Genomic DNA, 17,485 nt, shown 5'->3' with positions numbered 1-17,485 from the left:
CTCCACGAGATATGTATATACCATTTGTGTTACAGATTTTATGAAGCCTTGCTTAGTAACAAAACAAATAAAAATTGATATTTCATTTAAATAAAAAAAAATGATTTTATAATAATTTACTTTTCTCTTAATTAGGCTGAATGGGTTATGTTCCTTGTATATTTTTATATATTTTTAATTTATGTGAAGTGTTGTCCACTTCATTTATATATTTTAAATTTCGTGTCAAGAGGTAAACTCATTCATTAATAACAGAGCGAGGTAATCCGTTTTGATGATTCTGATGTCTCATAAATAACCCGACATTGTGAAGATGAGGGAAGCCATTTATTGTCATGACATTAACTAATTACTTCCGAAACTGTAAATGTGTGCACAATTTGACTATACATGTAATAAAATTGGAGTGTCTGTTTGTAATATTAAAGTAGCCCTTTTTCACTCGATGCATATGTATAAACGGTACATATACCGAAACAATTTATTTTTTTCAATTTTTATCTGTCTGTCTGTCTGTTTGTTCCGGCTAATCTCTGGAATGTCTGGACCGATTTTGACGGGATTTTCACTGGCAGATAACTGATATAATAAGAAGTATCTTAGGCTACAATAATATTTTATTTAAACGCCTGTAAGGTCGCGGGCACAGCTAGTGGTAAACATGTATCCTTAACGTGACAGTTTTCTTATCTATGGACAATAAAGTAAGAGCAAAGAGATTTTATTGAAATATTTAACCAGAAATAAATGTAACTGCCATCTAGTAATTTAGCAATCAAAACATTAACATTAAAACCTTAGCCAAAACATTAGCCTTTGAAAAAGATTTCAAGGGGAATAGAAACTATATTTTTCCACTCGTTTAAATCGAATGGAAGTCTATTATTCAAAAAGTTGGCTCGGAAACTCTAATAATTTGTTACTGAAAGGAGCCGTGGTAACGAATAGCCACCTGTAATGAGCCTTAGTTAAGGCAGTTAATTTGTTCCGCACTGCGGAAATGAGGGAACTAATGACATCTCATTGACGAAAATAAGTACACGTTACAAGATTCCTTTTCATTTACAAAATCTTTCCTCGTAATTTTTTTTCCTTAAATATAAATGATCGTATTATACTTTATATATACAAAGAAGCTCTATATTTATAAGACCATTAAATTAAATAATACAAAGTACTCGTAGGGGAGTTTAATGCTAAATTGCCCGAGCAGTATCACATAACGCTGGCAACAATATTACGTTATGTTGTATTACAGTGTGAAATACGAATGAAACAGTGCAAAACCTGGGTACCACTTAAGGCACTTCATTGTCAATTTATGACATAATAAAAAGGGCTCTTGCCACCATCGACGTTCCTGCTCTTACTGAACCTCGTGGAATTAGTCGTGATGATGGTAAGAGACCTGATGGATTAACATTGGTTCCCTGGGAACGTGGTCGGGCCCTTGTGTGGGACGCTACATGTGTTGACACGTTGGCCCCATCTCATATCTGGGAAACAATGTTCAAGAGCCGGTGCCGCTGCGGAAAAAGCTGAAGCCAAAAAAATAACTAAATATTCGTGTATCATATCTAATTACTTTTTTGTTCCATTTGCTGTTGAAACGCTTGGCCCTTGGAGTAGTGGTGCAAAAAGCTTCCTCAAAAGTATAACACCTCGCCTCATTGCCTCCACTGGTGACAAGAGGGCTGGTTCGTTTTTTGCCCAGAGGATCGGAATTGCGATTCAACGGGGAAATGCTGCTAGCATTCTTGCCACCATTCCACGCGGTCAAGATTTATACAGTAACTAGTTTTAGTTCATATTTGTATATATATATTTAAGCATTTAATGTTGTTAATTCTTATGTTAATAAACTGTTATCGTTTATTAAAAATTTACGACACCTTGCACTATGTACTAGAACAATGGCATCAACCTTGTATTGTGATGTACATCTATTTTATTTGTTGATTTTCGAAACATCATCCGCATATTTACAAATTATTAAATATAATTAAGAAACAAATTCATACACGATATGATATACCACTACAGGCGCACTACAAAAATTAAACATAAGTATCATACGCCCAATTTGAATTCATTTAAATTCATAAAAAATATAACAACACAACATTATAGTTATTACTTATAACAGAAAAGCATTAATCTGTATAATTGTGATTATTAAATAATCGTATGCCGTCAATTTATTCCTTAAACAACAATGCATTCATCAACAAACGAAAATGCATTCGTTCGTTGATTGATTTTCCACGTAGGGCTCTGAATTTAATTATCGTTCAATTATTCTCGTTTACAATAGCACCGCAGTTAAATCAAGTAGTAAAAGGGCAAAGTAAATTAATTATTCTATAACTTGCTGGTTTTTAACTTGACGCAATTAAAAAATAAAATAGTTCCTATCGCGACCCTGCCAGGATTCGAACCTGGAATCTTCTGATCCGTAGTCAGACGCGTTATCCATTGCGCCACAGGGCCATATGGTTGGGAAGCAAAATTAAGACATAGTTACCTGATTCTACAACTTTCTATTATTGAACAATAATATCGTCTGTTATAAAGATGCATCTTAACAATAAAAAAATGGTTGCTTTGCGCTGTCAACACTGTTTAGTCATAAACTTTCAGAAATTGTAACCTGTTGTCAGTATAAACTGGAATAAAATCTATCGTACAAGTCTTACATAATATTGAAAATATGAAAATGGAATAAAATTATGATATGCATGCTTGACACGTCAGTATCCCAAATTTATACCGGGTTAAATCGCGAAGTGCATCTTATACTCATCTCATATGAGTATGTAATAAAACATCTGAAACGCGCTGCATATTCTGGTACAAAGTTTTATGTATATTGGCTCAGTAGGTTTTCGATTAGGTAAATAAAACAGTATTTCCGTTGGTGTAAACAATATAGGTGATTGGTACTAATTTTCGGAACACAAAAAAATATCAATGTTTGTTTATTTTAACATTTTTTTAGTATCTTATTGGTTTAAATTCCAAGAACTTTTAAGGTAATGTAATTTCTATAGTTCGGGATGGCAAAATAAAATTATGTTTTACAATGCGGCTCCAATCTCTCCATCTTTTGTTACAATAATGCCACGCAGTATTTCAATTGTTTTCTATTGACAGCTCCATGCCAGTATTAATGATATGCCATATAAAACAATATGAATTACAGTTTTACAAATTTTTGATCATTTAATTACAATAATTGTATATAATAAAGTAAATTCAATAGCCCCTGCCATATTAATATGTAAAAATAATGTGATATCAATTATGATATAGAATCAAATGACATAACAACGTATTGGAAGCCAGGGTTACTCTAACAGCATATTTAGTGGTTCGATTGATTGACACATGTAATTATATAAGCAAGTAGGCACTGTTATAAAATCACGTGCATGTCGTATACCTGATAATATAATGACCTTGTTGTTTAACCTTGTCCTTGAACATGATAATACTGCAGTGCGAGTTACGCATGATTGAAATAACGAAAACGATCCCACTCACCATTGTAATAAGGACTAATATAGTGCATCAAGCGTAATGTTGACAAATCTTGGTCGAGACTCAGTGGCACCTATTTGGCCTTCAGAATTCTTCGACGGCAGAAAGGCGTCTGCTAGAACCTGTAAACAATGTTTATTAGAAGAATTTCAGTAACGCATTAAACTGAGCTGAGTATTTTTCATTGTTTTTTTTTTGGATTGAAGTTCTTTTACGCGGCTTATAGTTCCATGTTTTGGCTGAAATAGTTTCATGAAATAGCGTTATGCCACCACCGGACGACTTTTCTCTCTTTCTCTTTAAATTTAAGTCATAACGTTATTGTATTAATAATTATACTCGTATAAAATATAATAAAAATAGCGCAAGCTAATTTTTCCTAACCAGGCTTCCCATTAAGACACTCATTCTTTTATGGTGGTAAATGTCACCCTTTATTCCTATATAAAATTTATAAAACAAAGCTACTTGTATGATGCTGAATAGATATAATATTGAATGGTTTTATTACTAAAGATGACTACTTTTATGGTATTCAAAAATAATTATTAATAGAATATGTATTTTTATTTACAGAGATGTGTAATCATGCTGTTTACTTGATATAACTTCCTACAAGATACGATGAATTGAAAAAATCAAAACCAAAATATACTTTATTCAAGTAGGCTTTTACAAGCACTTATGAATCGATATTTCGAATCGACAATTTATTAATAGGACTGGTTCGGAAAGTAAATTCTACCGAGTGTCGAACTGAGAAGAACCTTAGTAGTTACTATTTTTCAACATTTAAAAATACAGTCAGTCTGTTAGTTATTATAATATGAGTATTGGCCAGCTGGTATGGATACTTTGTGATGTCGGTCTACTAAAAAATATAGTGCGCATACAAAGTAATGATGACTAAGGAAGGTGACATATTAAATATATATGATGTTTTTAAAAATGTTACTCATTATACATTGATAAGATAATGAGATCATTTTTGTTATTTTTGTAAACATTCGTTGCTCTTAGCGTAAGATTTTCAATTGCTCTTGAATTATAAAATAAATTAAATCTCCTCCAATAAAGTGTTCCAGTTTGAAGTCATATGTTTTATCAAAAATAATAAAAGATAACATTCAAATAACTAGAATTATTGAATATATATCATTAAAACTATAACTATAATCGTAATATTTCCCGCAGTGATCGCATTCTAGCTCTTTGATTTCCTTTACAATTCTTCCACACCAACGAATCCAGTCGAGTCTAATCGGCGCCGTATGCCTCGTTGAGCGCGACAATACAGGGCAATAAGTATAGACATAGCTTTGATTATTTATTAATCAAAGAGATATAATCATTCCTTTTATAAATTATAATAATATGTAATTTATTTTAGAATAAGAATACTTGCCTTAAATGTATAACATCTAGAGGCAGTCTCTAATACAGTTAATTTTATATCTATAAAAAACAAAGATATGTCTTTTTGATTATTTAATTAACAACAGTAACAAGATGCTGTACAGAGGTAAATATTTCTAAAACTGAGCTAAGGTTAAGAGTCGAGATGGCCCAGTGGTTAGAACGCGTGCATCTTAATCGATGATTGCGGGTTCAAACCCAGGCAAGCACCGCTGATTTATGTGCTTAATTTGTCTTTATAATTCATCTCGTGCTCAGCGATGAAGGAAAACATCGTGAGGAAACCTGCACGTGACAAATTTCATAGAAATTCTGCCACATGTGTATTCCACCAACCCGCATTTGTACAGCGTGGTGGAATATGTTCCAAGCCTTCTCCTCGAAGGGAGAGGAGGCCTTTGGCCCAGCAGTGGGAATTTACAGGCTGTTGTTGTTGAGCTAAGGTTTCACATTTGTGGAAAAGATTAGGAGCTTACTTAGTTGGAGAGTTAGTTCTACTTTGCTTCAATGCGAACTGGTCGATAAACACGGCAGATTGTCGTCCGCCACATTCAGGTTTCTTGTCAATGTTTTCTAACCCATCGAGCGAGAAATGAAGATATTATATCCGTAGTCACGTCTCTTGGCCGTGATGGCCCAAGCAATTTACTTTTATGTCTATAGTAATATACACAAACCTACTTATGTGAAATATGGATATAATGAAGAAATGGCTACGATAAAAAATAAGATACCTATCATTTATTTTGTAGTTTTGTAAATTGATACAACAAGTCATCTGTCTCAGAAATATGACTAGGTTATTAAGATTAAAGTAGTTTATTCATAACAATGCTTCAATCCTTCAAAAAACTTCATGGAATTATGAAGAGAGCTTCTATCGAGTGACTTTTATGACAGCAATCAAAACAACAGTTTTTCTAACGAACCATGAAATCAATGCTTACAATTAAAATATATAAAATACTTTTATCAAATAGAATAATAGTACGATCATGTTTTCTTCAAATGTTTATAACCGTAAATTATAGATAAAAAATCATACATTAAATCAATTAAGTTATTACGCTCAAACAGATACGTATAAGTGAATAGAAAATTGAAAATCGATATGCAATTGAATTCTCCAGTCGACGGCAAAATGGCTCTGCAAGTTTAGCTAAAGAGATTAATCCTAGGAGATGGATCAAGCGCTTCTTCAATATCGGTTTAATATTGAAATTCTGTAGAATAGTTTACTTCTCGTATTCGAAGGTACAATTAAAATGTCAATTTTTGTATACTAATTGTTTGTTTGCCTTGTTATCTTATATTCTTTATTAAATATTCTTCTTATTAAACAACGGTAATTGTATGTTCTTATCTACTTAAAATCTTAAGTTATAAAGCTCCTAATCCCGCTACTGGGAAAAAGCCTTCTCTCCTTTTGAAATACTAAGTTTTTATAAGGCAGATTTTATTCAAAAGCCTGACATGAACTATAAATGCAAATAAGGAAAATTAAAGGTCAGTGATGCGCACCCAGATTGGGATCTACTATTTACATTACATGATTATCAAGGGGCAATATCGGTTTGCACATAAATCCAAGTCACCAAGAGATTGTTATATGCTATTAATTTATTTTTATATTAAAAAAAGAACAAAATACATTGAAATTTTCATACAAAATTATATGCAGCTTTTTATAACAGTAGTCAATCTAAAGATAATATTGACTTTGAGACTAAGAGAGCACTTTAAGCAAGGCGTGTGACGTCATTTGAATTGGCTCTTTCCTGAAAGTTATAGCCTTAATAAAACTGTTTGTCTATGAAGACATTCAGATTTCAAAGGTCCTTGCCGAGGGCTTTTATGAAGTGAATAATGTTAGGCGAGAAGGAATCAAAAGCTTAAGCAAATTGGCTTATGAATCTTAGTGCAAATAACTTAGACTATAGTTTTAAATCTTACGTGTTGATAAGCTGAAAATATAGTATATTATGTTACATCAACATTACTTACCACCTATTGCCACTGAGATTTTGAAAGCGAGTATAGTAGGTCTAAAAGGCTTTTTATATATATGATAAAGTAAGATTTGACAGTCTGTAGAATATAAACCTCCTTTTTAAACAAGCAAATCTCCACAGACTGTTTATTGGTAAAAGCACTCTTATTACTTATTATTTCAAATGTACTTTATTGAAACGAAGACTTTCAGTTGGTACATTATTTATGTGTAATGAAATAGTTATAATTTTTTTGCAATTATTATGTAAATATTGTAAAAATTATAAAGAACAACGATAATAATGGTTTTAGTACTTTAACTAATTAGAGACTTTTAAGGAATTAAGGTTACACGAGCGGATGCTCGTAGCAGCATGAAGTTACTTTGAGGCAAAGTAGCGTAATGAATTCAAATTCGTTGGGGTAAAATTTTCTGATCAATACTTAGCTTCTGCAAACTTTCTGAAAACAAACTGAATCTATGAATATTTAGAAGGCCCGGATCTTTGTAGCGTCGTCTATATAACCTGTAAGTTCATGAATTTGAATGGTTTTATTTAAATTTAAAACACAGAAGAAGAAATAAAATAAGTAGGAGTAAATACTATCCTTTGTTTCAGATAACAAGGCTGAGAAACAAAGATTAATTTAAAATAAGTTCCTACCCTGCCCATAATCCTATTTTCATACTCGTATGCGCTTCACAGTTTTTCGTCAGCATCGTAATCATGTTTGAGACGGATTTGTTGGCTGCCTTATAACGCGAAATATCGAGTTATACCGCAAGCCAATAAAGTAATTATTGGATTTGTTGCCGGGAATTTTTCATAAGCAACTTGGATTCAGGAAGTTAGTAGATTTTACTCTCGTACCTAGGAAAGCCCCTGATGCATTTTGCACTCTTTGCATGAATTCTTTTGTGGTTGTGTTGGATGTTCATACCACCGGATTTTGAGTGTAATGAAATAGAGATTGCATTTGATATAAATTTGTGCAATGTGATACATATATAAAACATGGTGTAAATCGTGTTTTATAATAAACAATATTATGAAATGCTATATAATCCATCAGGTTCTATATTAATTTTTTGGTGAATTTAAGGTAATCTGAAACTTACTTTTCGTAGTTCATAAATAAATGAAGGATTTCTCGTATAAAATTTCACCGCAAAAAAATATATTTTGATAGCAATCTGACCTTTTAACCGATACCCACAATGTTTTAATTCAATGTCATATTTCTTGATTCAAATATGATATTCATACAATGAAAAGATTACCAATATTTTCAGCTACAAGTGTAGAAATCCATAAAACCATAAATAAAAAAAAACAACATAAATAGAACCTACGAATTAAACCTTATATTCGCATTCGTACCGCCGTTGCCAATTTCATACTCTTATAAAAATATTTTTATTAATATGACATAATATATATTAAGTAATAAAGTAACTATTTTGAAACTTTATTCATTTATTACTTGTCCTATAGGTTTACACTGAACAAACATCAAAACTGGAATTAATTAATTTTAGGCGCGTGTTAACATTGCGGATTTATTCCTTGATTAAATTTGTTCATCGTTTGTTTCCGTTAATAAAAATAATGTTAGCTGAAGCTGAGTAACGGCATCTCTTTAAAAGTTTATACAGAAGTTGAAATTGTTATAAAAGAAAACAATAAAAAGTAAATAAAAATGAAGAAATATACATACATTTATTAGAATTAAAAACAATGTGGTTTTTACTAATTTATATAATGATTTTGAATAATATTCCACGCTACACAAGCACAGGCTGGACTATATTTATAAATACAAATTAAGCCCATGAAAATTCAGTGGAACTCGGATTCGTTTATTTATTTATAGATCTTGGAAACTGTCGGCATATTCATAAATTATTGAGTAATGGTCGGAAAACTGTAATACATCAAGTTTACGTTATTCATTTATAAAAACAGAAATATTGAAGAACAAAAAGCAATATAAAATAAAAAAAGAAATAAACTCACTATATTTCTTTTCTGTACTTTAGAAGATAAATTTTGTTAGTAGGTTGGAATATTTATGCACAACACAATCCAATTATTGTATATGTACGTCGTGACTAAGCCGTTTTAAATTTCTGACTTATTGGTGAGCATTAAAAAATAATAAGAAAAGTTATTGGTGAGACTATAAACAAACGAATCTCATTTAATTAAAGCTGTTATAGATCCAATGTATATATAATTCGATCGCATTTTCAGCCTTTAATGACGTGAACCATTAAATGATACGATACGGGTTCGGTATACATTATATGGACGCACCAGCATTAATTAATAAACCACGATGATTGGCAACTATGTCAATTTGATGTTTGACAAACTTGTTGCGTCGTAACGATAGCTGAAATTATTAATATTACTGTGATGCTTTCATATTGATGAAAATATTTTGAGTAATTATTTATTTATATTTTATCTATATTTCAAAGGCCTTATTCATATTTGTTAGTAAAGTAAAGTAACAGCCTGTACATTTCCCACCGCTAAGATAAGGCCTCGTCTTCCATTAAGGAGACCCTCTCCATAATGGCAGAGGAGGAACATATTCCACCACGCTGTACCAATGCGGATTGGTGGAATGCACATGTGGCAGAATTTCGATGAAATTAGACACATGCAGGTTTCCTCACGATTGTTTTCCTTCACCGCCGAGCAAGAATTTCTTGGTGGTAGGGCTTTGTGCAAGCCCGTCTGGGTAGGTACCACCCACTCATCAGTTATTCTACCGCCAAACAACAGTACTCAGTATTGTTGTGTTCCGGTCTGAAGGGTGAGTGAGCCAGTGTAACTACAGGCACAAGGGACATAACATCTTAGTTCCCAAGGTTGGTGGCACATTGACGATGTAAGGAATAGTTAATAATTCTTACAGCGTTAATGGTTGTCTATGGGCGATGGTGACCACTTACCATCAGGTGGCCCATATGCTCGTCCGCCAACCTATACCATAAAAATAAAAAAAAAAAAAAAAAAAAAAAAAAATAAGAGATTAATATAAACACTAATTAAGCACACACATATAGTGGTGCTTGCCTGCGCTTGAACCCGAAATCATCGGTTGAGATGCTAACCACTGGGCCATCTCAGCTCTTATTTCTTATCTAGGCAAAAAATATGCGAATAGTTTTAAGTATATGTAAATTAGTGTCAAAAGTTTAATGCTACAGAATAGTCTATTTGATAAATTTGCTTTTAATAAATTATGTTTTAATCAAAACATATATTACCAAAGATGTAGTTATGAAATCAGACATAAAATCAGACCTAAAGAATTTGGTGGAATAATAAGGACATTATTCAACTAATTACTGTCCAGTGATGCATGTTGCAAGTTTTTTTTTTGTTTATTTATCTCCCTGGAAACACGCGCAACGCGTTAATCCAACATAGAAGGTGGGGGAACTTATATTGATATTTACCCCTGTAATTACGCTTATAGCTTGTAATGTTAGGGGCTATAATAGCCCCAGGGGTCATTACTCTCGAACCTGCGACTTTTTATAGAGACGGACCAGACGGCCCTTAAACGATTGCGCTGTCATCTTCAATTTCACCGTAATCAATCAATTTAACGTTGTTTCGTCTGAAAGTAAATTCAAAATTAAATATAAATGAATTCCGTTTATATACGATTTTAAGTTTAAATCACTTTACTGAATTACTGCGCGAAAAGGATGGATATACAAATATACTTCATCAAGTATATACAGTATTAGCAGAGACTAGGAAGTCATGAGAATTTGGTTAGAAATCCTTAGACGTTTAAGATAACAATCATTATGCAACTCAAACGGGACCAGCCGACAAGTCTAATTAAAAGCTAACAGCTGAGCCGACGGAGCGTATGTTCGCAAGGAACAAATACTCAATGCAAAGGAGTAAATGAAAGGCAAACATTATATTAAGGGCGGATACTTAATCATCAAACGGTTCGTTTATTTTAAGAAGATTGCTATTAGGGGTTCAGTGATACGAAATAATACAATTTAAATGTTTGTATGTATACAAAATTATTTATACTATTATGTTTGTATAAGATCTTTTGAAGCTAAATTTTATAGAATCTTTACATAGTGTAAAACAAAGTCGTTTACCGCTCTCTGTCCCTATTAATGCTTATATCTTTAAAATTACGAAACGAAATTTGATGCGATATATTTTAATAGATAGAGTATTTCGAGGGTAAGGTTTTTGTATATAATACATGGACAATTTAGTAAAGAATTGATAATTTTAGAAGTCTCCAATGAGATGTCATAAATAAAAAAAATCTGTAGTATACATAGTTCAGTTCAGTTCATCATTGCAAACGTGAGAAGCCGGCTCGGGTCGCTAGTATATAATTAATCCACTTGCCACTTTTAATGAGTTGAGTGCGTTTCAATTTATGTAACCAATGAAATCATGGCTGAATATCAAAGCAGCTTAAAGTATATTATAAAGAGATTTAAATCCGTACTCTCGAAACGTAAAAGAAATCTTGGTTTTAAGATGAGTACCGCGCCCCTAAAAATTTCAACTCAACCAATCGATTCTGAAACGGGTAAGGCTAGTTAATTTATATTTGGAAACGGATTTTCGCTTAGCCTTTAGTTCCTCATCAATTCTTATAGTTAATGTGTTTCATCTTTGGAAATAGATAACGGTAAGAGAATACTTGATGATGATATGTCAATTAATCAAGATCACCATGTTTCTTCTCAGCTACATAATTCATTAAACACACAAACCGCAGAACGAATTTGATGAATTTTCGGCAAGCTTGTACTCTAAGGAAGGACAAGTTATTTTTTACGACTAACAACTGACGACTAGCCCATAAAACAAAAGTGAAGCTGCAGGCGATAACTAGTTATATTCTGTTCCTCATTATTTCTGCTATATTGCTATAATACTACACAACATGTAGCTATGTACCATATGTTCCTAAATTATTCACTGAAAAAATATTTTAAGCATGAATAAGTTTAAGTTGCTTGAATTATTTAATACCGTACAAAGGAATACAAAAACGTTGTGTGTTTTGCGTATTCTTTGGTGTTCAGACCTTTCTGCTACGAGGTCTCCTGAGTAAATACAAGAAACGTATTTTCCACAACAAAAGGCTACACCAGTAGATAAGTTTGCGTTAAACAACCCGTTTACACATTGCTTAAAAGATATTTAAGGTTAAAAAAAAATATGAATAAATTCGTTCTTCAGAATTTTGCAGCCACTGTTTATATTTTAAAATGCATTCTTTCAATATTATTATATAATATAAGTACTAGATGATAATACCCTGGCATTATAATATTATTATAATAAATAAGAATGCAACAGAGGACAAAAATATTAACTGTTAAATAATTGAAAACGTCATCAATGTGGTTTATGCGTACACATAAACTTTTATTTTAAATTGTAAATGACATTTTAACTATAATTGTTTTGGTGTTTTTTTTTATGTAGATTAAGTAATAATATATTATTTATTTTTTTACTTTTTATAATTGTGTCGTGTCCTAAGTAAACATTTCTTTCTTTCTTATCTTTCATTATATTAATTTTACGCTTGAAAAAACTTGACCATCTTTTTCGTGCAATGTTTGTAGACGCAATGAAAACGGTCTTTGTGTTCGAAAAGTTTTAACTAGATCCATGGGTCATTACATCTTAAAGCCTCAAAGGGAATTTAAACCAAGTTTACACGGGTTCGCCCGTGTCCTAAAGTATAATTAACGGTAGGTTTGGCCTGTTTATTTTAGGAAATTGTCGTGTCGTAATTATTTAATTTACTTAGATATTTTTTAGGGTTATTTTTGATCAAATATATTTTTAAATAATATCATTTTTCTCTTAATAGTGTTCAGTTTAAATGTTTATTTATTTTTGATATATGGTTTAAAGTATTACAGGTTAATTAAAAATAAGCAAATTCATTTTGTTTCCCAAAAAAGTTAAATAAAATGAATAGTCTGTAAATGTTCCAATGCTGGGCTAAGATGCTTATTCCACCACGCTCAAATGCAGATTGGTGGATTCACATTTCATTAAAATTAGACAGATACAGGTGTCTTCATAAAGCTTACCTCCACCGCCAAGTAAGAGAAGAATTAAACTAAGCACATGAAAATTCAATGATGCTTATTTGGATTTGAATCCGCAATCATTACTTTAGATGCACGCGTTCTAACCACTGGGCCATCTCGGCACCAAAACTATGCGGTGGTTTTACGTGCACTTGTAACAGTGTTTGTATTCTACACTGTAAAACAATCTCATGCTTACTTTTTATTGTAAGTAATTATTAAAAATTAAATATTACAATAAAATATTAAAATATATATACGTATATTATACATAAAATTGTTGGTATTCGCTAATTAGTCGAATAGTATTTCGACACTCTGGATTCGGTCGGATACAAAACGAATAGCCGATTATACCGAGTTGTGGACAAATTTGTGGCACACTTGGTTAAAAACCGGTCTAGTGGTTAAATCAAGCGAATATAAACAGATTATTTTTTAGTAAAATCAATCAAGTTTAGCTGGCGGTTTTTCCGAACGGACACGACTTAGATACCTTCAGGAAAAGAGCTTACATTCCTTAAAGCATCGCACCTGCAAGCCTGATGTTGTAGATGATATCCCCTCTGTGAGTTTCCGGCTCGTTTGGCACACATATAAAAAATAATGGAGTAATAAATACTAAATATAAAAGTGGCAATTTTGTAAATGAGAATTTTGGTTACGATTCGTTTTGTACGTAATAGGTCATCCCGGCGCACGTGGTTGTGTTGTATGTTTAATTCATCTTGTTACGCGAGATCACGCGCGAAGAGCTCAAACACTGTTTCATGAATATTACATCAGTGTGTTTTTCGTTCCTTGCCATGATCCCGTAATCTTGCTTGCTACTTATGGAAGAATTAAATCGATAGTATACTCAAGCACAAAGGTTAAAGTACAAAAACACCCACTCATATATCTCTTAAAAGGTTAAATAGGGTTTTACATTTAGATATCGTTACACCGAACATTTTGATTTAACATAATAAACAACAAACAAACAAATTATAACTTTTAAGCGTCAGTGATTCCATTAGAACCTTTAAACGAGAGAAATGACTTCATCTCCCGCAACGCCAAAGAGACGCCATCACGACGCCTTAAAGTCTGCAAACAGTACACAGATTATATTTTGATACAAGCAATTCCAGTCTTTATCGTGTATCATAAAGATGCATAATCCTTTGCGATAGTCGTGAACATAGTTCAGCCGCGGGGACCGCAGCTTTGCGTCATGTTTCGTTCGAAATTGCCAAGTCACACTTTCATTGACCAACGTAACTTGACCCATCTTCAATCCACGACACTTATTATGAGAGGTCTTTTAAAGCCAGTTATCCTAGATACAGAGAAAATGGATTCAAGGCTGCGTACTAGAAATTTAACCCAATAATGTCGAGATTAATATCAAAACATGACTTAGGTCGAAGTAAACTTGATCTATTTCGGTTGACACGATTTTAATGTTTAATCTATAATATTTTAGAACAGGAATTTTGTTACATAAAAGTATTAATTCGATTCCCTTCAACAGAATTCCATCCATGTGAATGTTCCATGGAACTTTTTAATTACATTTGAAACAAATTTCATTTTGTGTGAAATATACAACATCTTTGTGTGCGTAGTCCTTACATGTGTATTTAATTATTTTTAATGATATAACAGTATAAGATACTAGGACTTAAAAAATGTAATCATCTGTTAAAACAAATTGTTCATTATCCTGAAAAATATTAAACACTGCACACTGGCCGTTAATAAAATAGATTATAATTTCAAAAAAAAAATATTAATATTATTTATTTAATTGAAATTCTTATAATATTATAATTGTGAAAGTAATTTGTCTGTTACCTCTCACGCTTGAAGAACTCAAATTATTTAGACGAATTTTGGTATGTTTCCAATTTAAGTTCCGGGGAAGGACATAGATTACATTCTTTTTATTTCACCCCTCGGTGATGTAAAACGGGGATGAAAGTTTGTGTACTTTCAGCTAGTATATAATATATTTAGAATATAGAAGAAGGGATCTTATCGATATGACAGTGATCGTTTTCAAACAATCACCATGAAGGTAAGAATGCTCATTAAAATTGTAAAAATACGCCAAACTATAATATAAGTCTATGCATAGTTTCTAAACAACATTATTAAAACTAAGCATTTGCTAAAAATCATATAATTAAGTTGCATGAATCATATGTATTTATAATTCTAAAATGAATTAATTTGACGGATTCTTATAGCTGACCTTACTCGGTGCACAGAGTGTAGGTAAATATTTTTGGATAACGTATCTGCAATGAAATCCTCTATATCACAGGCCTGCAGAGCTAGCTTTACATTTATCTTATTATTTCTTGACAGTTCGGTCGAGTTAGCCTGAAAAGTTAAATTGCATACGATTCCCAGTAGCTGAAAATTAATTGTACATTAAGGATACTATTTTAATGAAATTGTAAATAATCACCTAAGATTTTTTTGTTCGAAGGCGTTTTGTTACCAATTTCTGAACTTTATACTTTCATAATTTGTTTTTCACAGTTGGGATGTTAATATACTTATATCCCCTATAGATTTAATTGTGACGTCACATTATTGAATCTTAAATGAAGAATGATTTATTCAATAGAAGTTCCTAACGTCTAATTTAAAAAATAAGTTTTGCGTTACGAAACGAAATTTTATCAACTATTCGCCCGCAGCGTATAGATTCCATATATTTCTGTCACACAAACGCGAGCGCTTACATTTAAAACTTCACTGGTAGTTGAAGATAAAATAGATTGTATGTGTTTCGAACCATCCGCTTTTTGAGAGTACATGGAGTGTGAAGTTATGAAAGCTAGGTGAATACGAACCTAGTTATATTTTCAATGAGTTTATTCAAATAAAATTAAAACCTTTTTTTACTGGTTGATCATTTGCGCCAAAAAAAGAAACAAAATTAATGGTTGATATTTACACGGCCTACACTATCTATTTTCCATTAGAAAAATTATCATTCATTTAATCGATGATTTGGAAGATCAAGGCCAGGTAACTGACCACTACTAACTCTAAATTTCCATGCGTGTAATAACATCTCGTGCTCGGTGCTAAAGGAGAACATCGTATCCTACAGGAATCCTATATGACAATATAAATGAAATTCTTCCACATGCGTACTCACCAAACATCAATGGGGCAGCGTGGTGGAATTCGCCTCAAAGGAAGGCTATAGCCCAGCAGTGAGAGATAGGTACATATATAGGCGGTTAATTTCAGTTACTTTGAATATTGTCAGACGGACAAAAGGTCCACCTGATGATTAGTCGACAAGTAGGTAATTGTTGACATTGTCAATAAAAGAAATATTTACCATACCTTTCATCGTACATGCGCGCTTCAAATAGGAATTTAGATGTCATCTTTATTGTTTCGTGCTTGTTATCACATATATATTCTTCAAATAGGAGCACAGATTGATGTGAACATGTTGCCCACACTTAATTTGTGCGTGGTATTACTAATACAACTTTAAACATAATATTTAATAATATCATTTTTTATGCATCTTTCATCATAAAAACGTGGCTTAAATGAAATGGAATGGATCAAATATCTGTATATTGCAAATAGGTTTAATAATATTATTTGTAATTGCTTGTCGCATTCATTTCATATTGGGTACGATTGATTTAATATCAATGATTATAATATACAAAATTGAGTTCATGTTATAAGTTTGTATAAAGGTTTTCATATTGTTTTCATACAAACATGAATGAAGTAAAACTATTCTAATATTAGTAAAATCATACATAAAACGATGACATGTGATTCGGCGCGTCATTTTGGCGCCTGGAAATGCCAAAAGACCTGTTAAATCCCTTCAATAGTAACCTCTAATATACAGTATTTATCTTAAAGCAAAAGTAATATGTACATTTGTGAGTGACTTTTTGTAACATACCCATAGTTTATATATATTTAAATCGATGAATCATTATTAATATTAGCATTTTAGAAATTTTAAATACCGTAATAGCACACAACTTTGTCTATAACTCATACAAATTACAGGTGGAGATGTTCTATCCGATTTTAGCCAAAGAGGCATTTCTCGGTGGAGACTATCCAACTGCGCAGGTCATATGAGAGTGTGTACGGAAATACAATTGCAATATTTTTACTCAGACAACAAGTCCAACACGACCGCAAAGAGTTCAACCAAGATTAATAGCTTTACGTGGTTACCGAGGCACGGGAGTTTGGAGCCAATTTCGCGCTACTACAATATACCGATGTAGGTATTTTTAGTTTCAAACCCCCGCGGATTTAAATCCCGGACCTCTGTGAACTTACATGGTAGCCACTGATATAAGTATTTTGTTTCCATTTTTAAATAAAAGTAATATGACAATTACTATTTTGCTCCTC

General features: G+C 32.1%; 1 non-coding gene across 1 annotated transcript; it reads right to left on the bottom strand.

Moving 5' to 3' along the window:
- Positions 1-2,417: 2,417 nt before the first annotated feature.
- On the bottom strand, positions 2,418-2,490 carry Trnar-acg. The gene has a single exon. It is a non-coding gene; the product is annotated as a tRNA-Arg (tRNA).
- Between the last annotated feature and the right edge of the window lie 14,995 nt (positions 2,491-17,485).

The sequence above is a fragment of the Vanessa cardui genome, chromosome 15 (genome assembly GCF_905220365.1).
Source record: "Vanessa cardui chromosome 15, ilVanCard2.1, whole genome shotgun sequence".
Taxonomy (NCBI): Eukaryota; Metazoa; Arthropoda; class Insecta; order Lepidoptera; family Nymphalidae; genus Vanessa; species Vanessa cardui.
Note: the sequence above shows the minus strand (reverse complement) of the source record. Positions and strands in the feature narration are given on the sequence as shown.